Source organism: Bufo gargarizans, chromosome 2 (genome assembly GCF_014858855.1).
Source record: "Bufo gargarizans isolate SCDJY-AF-19 chromosome 2, ASM1485885v1, whole genome shotgun sequence".
In the NCBI taxonomy this organism is placed as follows: Eukaryota; Metazoa; Chordata; class Amphibia; order Anura; family Bufonidae; genus Bufo; species Bufo gargarizans.
Genome location: NC_058081.1, coordinates 539,867,022 through 539,874,954, shown reverse-complemented (window position 1 = coordinate 539,874,954; position 7,933 = coordinate 539,867,022).

Here is a 7,933-nt window from a genome sequence, read left to right as displayed (position 1 = left end):
GGAGCGTAGCAGAATGAGTTGATTTAATGATTTGTGGCATTTCACCTGCCAACACATTGGAAATCCATTTGAGAATAAAGTTTGGAGCATGTAACTTTGGAAAACACAAAATGTTCTTCTGGCTTCTAAGACGTTTGTGCACATTCTGCATATCATTGCATAAAATCATTCTGATCTATATCTCCTAATTAGTGTTTCGGGATTTTGGAAAGGGAAATGTTAAGAAGATCTCAAGCAAATTACCAATTTTCAAAAGAGTATTATTAGAAATGGCCAATTCAGACATAAAGCAAAGCTGTCAAGAGGATTCCACCCTAACAGGGAATCTATGAGCCTGGCAGTGTCTGATCACAATAGATTTGTGAGGAAGTATTTGTCCCCCGATTGTTACTTTAAACGGTTTCTAATCTTCCAGTAAAATTTCATAGTAGCTGTGTTTTAATGGATCAGCAGTGGCTAGGATGTAGCCAAAAGCTGAGGAGCCACACAGGTTACTAAGGAAAGAAGTGACAATTCCTTTTGGAGTGTTTTACAAACAAACTAAAAATGTGCATCCAGTAACAATGTTAGCGCATGAGTAAGGGGTCACCCTTGAAACAGAGTGTGGTACGGGATAGGATTCAGCTCAGCATTCTCAGAATGAAATGAAGGCCTGCGAGCCATGAATTGTGCAAAGATATTGTACTGCAAGGCAGCAACGAAAAAGACCAGTATAGATGACGCAAGGGGTTTATTCAAAAGAAAATAAACAAAGTCCAGGCAAGCTTCACTGGTAACAAATAACAGAAATACGAAAACGAGGGGAAGCCTGGTATAATACCAATCCGTGCTTTAAATCGCTGTGCACTCTTGCCAGACGAACTGATGCGTCACAGGGAATTCTGGATCCTGGGTCCCACTGGAAAGGACGGAGTCCAGGTAACCTTCAGTCACTAGCACAAGTAGTCATGACCTGTATTTGGAAAGGGAAGGAAAACAGTGGGCACTGACCGACCGGGGAGACCACCTTTTATGTGCCTGCTAACAAATCCCAGGGTGCCAAGTGTCCACTCCCCATAGGTCATAAAACTGCCCTACACCTGTGTACAAGGCCTTGGCCGGTCATTAACCAATTAGACCAATGCCGGCCTCCTAATCTACTTTGAATCTGTGGCCAGGTGCTATTCCCATCACTGGTCGGCGAAGCGCATAAGAAGCTAGTACACGCGACCGCGCATCCCCTAGCGAACCCGTTCTCGAGCACACACGCAGACGCCTGACAGGCTCAGCGAGAGTATGCGAGTGCGTCGACATGGACACCGAAGTGGAATCGACAAGAGGTACCGGAGACAAGCCCGGAAGCTGCGTACAGCCACTAACCCGACCAGAGACCCCGGCAGTCTTCCCCTCCGGCGCACATGCGAACGCATCCCCGCATTGGTTCGCTGTGAAACTAAATTACTGCGTGCTTTGAGGGAACAAATCAATTTTCCCTTAAATGGAGGTAAAAATTTAAAAGAAATCATACTCACCTCATCCATTTGAGCGCGAAAAGGCCACCGTACAAAATCTCGTGCTTGGTTATGTATAGGCGTCACCACGACGGCCAGCGTGATAACATCACGCACTGTGCGAGATTTCGATCTGGATCTTCAAGCAAGATTGCTGTACTGGCCTCTTTGTACTTTGTAATGGATAAGGTAAGTATTATTCAAATCTTTTTTAAATGATTAACCCCTGAAAGGCCCTAATATTACCTCAGATGCCTTGATGAGCGATGAAGGGAGGGATTCAATGATGGGGGCAGCGCATCAGCTTTATGACAAAGCTAAACAAACATCAAAGCAGTGTAAAAACCCAGCCCAAAAATCCTCTTTCTGTCTTATTACAGGAAGATATCAGAAGATGTGCCCAATTGATCACAGCGGCTCACTGTCTCTATGCCAGCTAAAGATTGGCTTGCTTTCCAGCATTATTTTGTGCCAGCTGGCACACTCTCCTAAAGGATCTCTATCCTTTTGAGCAATTGTATTAAAAATTATTCTAAATGGCCTAAAATAAAAAATGTTTAATATACTTTATTATTATTATTATTATTTTTACCATTTAACTGACAAAGTAGGCACCTGAAGTTCAGAGTGTCTGTAGCGCTGTAGAATCTTTGCACTCAGTTGATATGTATGCAGTAATATGGATATATGGATTCCACGGTCCTACAGGCATAGGGGTCGCAGTGAGCGCTGTACTGGCAGGAGCACACATCGCTGATCCTGCCTGTGACTGCTTCACTCAGCTATATCCTGGCACAGCACATGAGTACAGGGTCTTCTGCACCGTTGTTCTATGCCAGTCTTCAGCTGAGCAGAAGAGACACAGGCAGGAGCTCTGTGCATAGCACATCTTCAAGTGAGGGGAAAGGGCACAGACAGGAGCAGTGATGTGTGCTCCTGCCAGTCCAGTGCTCAATGTGTCCCCTACGCCTTTAGTACTGTGGAATCTTTACTCTGCAGACATGTCAAACGCGTACTGGTGTATGGATTCCGAAGCGCTATAGACACCTGAACTTCAGGTGCCTATCTTGTCAGTAAAATAGTAAAAAAAAACTCAAATAAAATAAAGTTTGTTTACATTTTTTAATTATTCAAAAAGTTGTGTCCACTTTAATAAGTGTGGTGGATTTTATAAACCCTCCTAGCCGCAGCCCTTTTCTAGACACTTTACAAATTGTGCCTGGTGTGTAGCAAAAAGCATCAATCACCAATAATAAATGTAGTGAACGTGGAATTGTGACTCAATTTAAATAATAAATCTGCCCCAGTGTCTATTGAAGGGCTCATGGACAACCAAGGTCCAACTGTATTCTTCAAGAAGCCCTGCAGTTTAGCATTTTAAAAATTCCCTATAAATGCATATGAGACTAGAACATATTTTTTTCTTAAAACAGTCCTCAAATTGGAGCTTTGCATTAAAATACTGCACAAAGTACTCAAATGGCCCAGAATGGAAGGGTGAATGTCATCGGGTACTTATTAAAGCATTGTGGGTACAGAATGGACTCCAAGGGCAAAAGTCCCTTCTTCTATTAGAAAGTGTCATTTGCAAATGCTAAATGGAAAGGGGGAAGCTGTGACCTATGGCTCTCATCAAATAATCAATTAAATAAAATCTGCCCACTTGATTAACTTTTCCTTTCCTTTATAACTTAAATGACATAGTAATTACAAGACCAGGGTGCTGAAGTTGTAGTTGGTTAACATAATGGGATTTACATCTTCTGTAGTCCCAAACATCAATATTTGACCACAGGCAATTTTCCACCTAGTATAAAGTACTGAGATCGAACCCTTACGTCGCTAATAAAAGCAAATGTCACATTTACTTACACAAAATCTATATCTCCAACCTAGCTTCTTTTACAAGGGGTAGGACACAATATCTTACTATTACTACAGCTGCATCAACACAAAGTATTTTCAATGCACATTGTCAGAGATGTATACAGATAGTGACTAGAAAATAACAGATTCATTGATTGCTCCCACTTTTGCTATATACTTTGTAATCAACCTGCTCTATAGGATTTTTTTTTAATTCTTTCTATACTGGTGAAGATGTTTAGTAACATAGGTCTACTTGGCCATTCTGTCTACATGGTTCCTTAGAGGTTTCCTCCTGGTTTCCTCATTCTTCTAAGGGCTCATGCACATGACTGTTGCTGTCCGTTTTTCATGGATCCGTTGTTTTTTTTCCCTCTGATTTAAGTCCTCTTCCGTTCCGTTATTCCACAAAACATATCCATATGGTTTCTGTATGCGATTCATTTTTGGCGGATCGGAAACGGAAACAGTAACTTATTAATCACCAAACACATGAGCAATATGGGCTGGGCATAGAATTTCTACAATATTAATTCGGAAAATACGGATGAAATACAGATGACATACGGATGTGTTTCGTGTGCGTTCCGTATTTTTTGCAGACCCATTGACTTGAATGGGGCCTCGGACCGTGATTTGCGGACAATAATAGGACATGCACTACTTTTTTGCGTAATGGAAATCCGAAATTATGGAAACGGAATGCACACGAAGTACCTTCCGTTGCTGAACAGAAGCAGAAAGAAAATACGTTCGTGTGCATGAGGCCTAAGACCATGGTTCCCTAGAGGTTATGAGTTTTATTTCTTTGCTTTATTTTAATCTTTTGTGACCAAAAGACGATTATTATTTTTTTACAACTGTAATTTGAAATTCTATCATTGACTGCCCATACAACTATCTAAAGGGAGCTTACTACCAGGAAGACTTGAAAGACCAATCATGGTTAATGTATAAGAATGTTTAGATTTCAAAAGGACATGTTACCTCCCCCGTACGTGCATTAAATACTTGCGTTGTGCAACTCCTCCTGTATTCCTCCTGTGTAAATAAAGAAAGTGACAACTGGGTGTTTCCGTTCCCTTTGTCCAAGTGGTGTCTTTCTGTAGAGACGGATAGATTGGACAGTCTCGGATACAGATTGGACAGTCTCGGATACAGATTGGACAGTCTCGGGCCCGTTCCATTGACAAGGGGAATGGTGATATTCAGTTGTCAATGTATACATTAATTTCCAGAATGATAACAGAGGTATGAAACATAGTTCTTTAAAAAATAAAGATGCTCCAAAATTGTTATTTAACAGGGGGGATACGATTATTTAATAAAACAGCAGAGGTGAAAGGTCCTCTTTAACTATGATATAAGAAGGTTACAGGAGAACATACATTTTACCTACAATGGAAAGATCACTAATGCCTGTGACTGACTTTGTCTTGTCTACGAAGGATCTCACGCAGCTTGCTGATCATTTGTGCAGATGACGTCTGGTGTATGGCTGTTAAGCTGTTTTTCTGCTCCTTCAACTTTGATTTCATATTCATTTTGACCAAAAAAGCCCGAAGCCTTCAGTAGGGGATGTACATGCCAACTCCTGCTGATTGTTCACATTTTCTCAGTGTTTGCCAGACAATACCCAGCTCATTTCATGCACACATCAAAACCACCAAAAAATATATCATCTTAATCTTTCCAGATAAGGCTCTTTGAAGTATTCTAATGTCACATTTATGACAGGGGATTAGCAGCCATATTAATTTCGATTTTGGACTGTTTTTAAGTAAGTACGTAATTATTGCTCTGCTGAAATGCCACTGCTGTTACTGTTTCAATGACTTTTGCAGACGCTACGCTTGAAGCTAGTAGTTCTTAACCTTGTTTTGAGGCCTGCTGAGATCTTTGATTAGTGGAACAGGTGTATTAATTAGTCACTGACACATTTGGGATCATGTACTAAGAGGATTTAAAGGGTTACGTGGAAAGAAAATAGAGCAAAATTACTTAGCTACAGAACATACGGTATTACACAGTGTTACAGTGTTGTTCACATTTCTGTGCCTATTTAATATCCTTGGAAAATCTGTATGTGTTTCATGTCCGTGAAGGATCTGTGTTTGGTGCATATGTCTGTTTTTTTGCCCTCCATGTGTCATCTGTATTCCACGGACACTCCAGAGCATCACCTATCAATTGTCAGTGCAAAAAAAGGACCAAAAATAGATGACATCCGTGTCATGTCAGTGGTTTTTCACAGACTTAGGCCTCATACACACGACCGTTGTGTGCATCCGTGGCCGTTGTTCCGTTTTCCGTTTTTTTCGCGGACCCATTGACTTTAAATGGGTCCATGGAAAAATCGGAAAATGCATCATTTGGCATCCGCGTCCGTGATCCGTGTTTCCAGTCCGTGAAAAAAATATGACCTGTCCTATTTATTTCACGGCCAACGGTTCACGGACCCATTCAAGTCAATGGGTCCGTGAAAAATCACGGATGCACACAAGATTGTCATCCGCGTCCATGATCCGTGTCCGTGATCCGTGTCCGTTTTTTCCTATCATTTCCAAGGCAAACTTGACTTTAATTTTTCATGTCCGTGGATCCTCCAAAAATCAAGGAAGACCCACGAAAGAAAAAACGGACACGGATCACGGAACAACAGGAAACCGTTTTTGCGGACCACAAAAAAAAACGTCCGTGTGCATGAGGCCATAGGCCTCAGGCCTCATGCACACGGCCGTTGTTGTGCCCCGTGTCCGTTGATCTGTTTTCCGCGAAAGTCAATAGGTCTGTGGAAAACTCGGCTAATGCACCGTTTGTCATCCGCATCCGTGATCAGTGTTTCCAATCCTTTTTTTTTCACGGACAACGGTTCACGGACCCATTCAAGTTAATTGGTCCATGAAAAAACACGGATGCACACAAGATTGTCATCCGCGTACACGTCCGTTTTTTTCCTATCATTTGCATGGCAAACTAAACTTAGATTTTTGTTTCTTTCCTTCATGTTTGGAGATCCTCCAAAAATTAAGGAAGACACACGGAAACAAAAATGGACACGGATCACGGAACAATGGAACCCCTTTTTGCGGACCGCAAAAAAATACTGTCGTGTGCATGAGGCCTTAGTTTTTCTTTCACTCTCCATAGCGCCTGCTTACACGTCTGTCCATGAACAAAGTACGATAGTGAATGGCAGACTCTAAGATGGCCGCCGTATTTATAGGGCTGTGACATCACTGGGCTGGCTGCTGGTTGGCTGCATGCATGACATTATGGGTCATCCCGCCTTCCCAGAGTTCCTTGCCCCATGTCCTCACACTTGTAGCCACCATTTTAGCCGCTGTTGTAGCCGGCTAATAGCCATGTGTGGAAAAATTGCGATTCGTTACCACGAAGCGTGAGGAAATTCACATTCAATCATAATCAAATTTTTCCTGAAATTTGGAATGAATTTGTCAACTTCGATTCGCTCATCTCTAGTAGCAATCATTCCTCCTCCTTTCACTTTGCATTGGCCTGTGTAATTGACCAAAGCAAACGACTGCTGATCAATGTGTTTATGGTCAATTGGTGCTCGTCCACCTGCCTGAAGGGTGGGCAGTGTAATAAGGGCCCAAAGGCCTCTTTCCCACAAGTGATATGGAATGTGTCAGGAATGGATCTGTTCAGGGAAAAACAAATGTTTTTTTCACACAAGTTCAGTTTGGTCTGTGATTGCGTTCAGTGTTTGCGATTTTTCTGTACGGATTATATACGGATTACATGCGTTTTTCATGCTTGTGAAGAAAAACTGAAGAATGACACTCTGTATCTCCTAGCAACCAACAGTGAAAAATGCATTGTATCAGAGCTGCATCATTTTAACCACGGCCCGTCCGCCCATTGAATATAAAGGTGGTTGTCTATCTCCTAATGGACTTATTAAAAAGTCCTTTCAGAGATCGCAGCTGCACGCTAATCGTGCAGCTGCTGATCGGGTTGCCCGCTGTCAGTGACAGCAGGGCAACCCTTAGACAAGGCAGGGACAGTGCCCAGGTGTCCCCGCCTTCTAGATCGCTGTATACACAGCGCTCATTGAGTGCCGTGTATACAGTGCAGGAAGCGCTATGTGCTTCCTATATCGGCCTGGCGGTCATGTGATCGCTTGGACCGGAGAGTGCAGGAGCTGTGTGAGGTCTTTCAGAGACCTCGATCAGCCCTGCACTGAGGCTGTACAGCACTGTATTGCGCTGTACACCCTCTCTGGGGGGTGTATTTATTCTGTTACTGGGGCTACTATGTCAGCCCCAGTTACAGGAGAAATCAACTGTGAAAAAAAAGTGAAGTAAATGTTCCCCAGGGGTATGGTATGACCTTATGGGGGATGCAAAGTGTAAAAAAATAAAAAATAAAATAAAGTTTTAAAAAATAAAAATAAAAAAAAGGTTTCACATGTAAAAAAATATTTCCCTATGTAAGGAATAAAAAAAATTTTTAATAGAAAAAATAAAATAGACATATTTGGTATTGTCGCGTCCGTGACCCAGTCCGATAAACACTAAAAACATTAAAAAAAGTTTCAAAAATGCTATTAT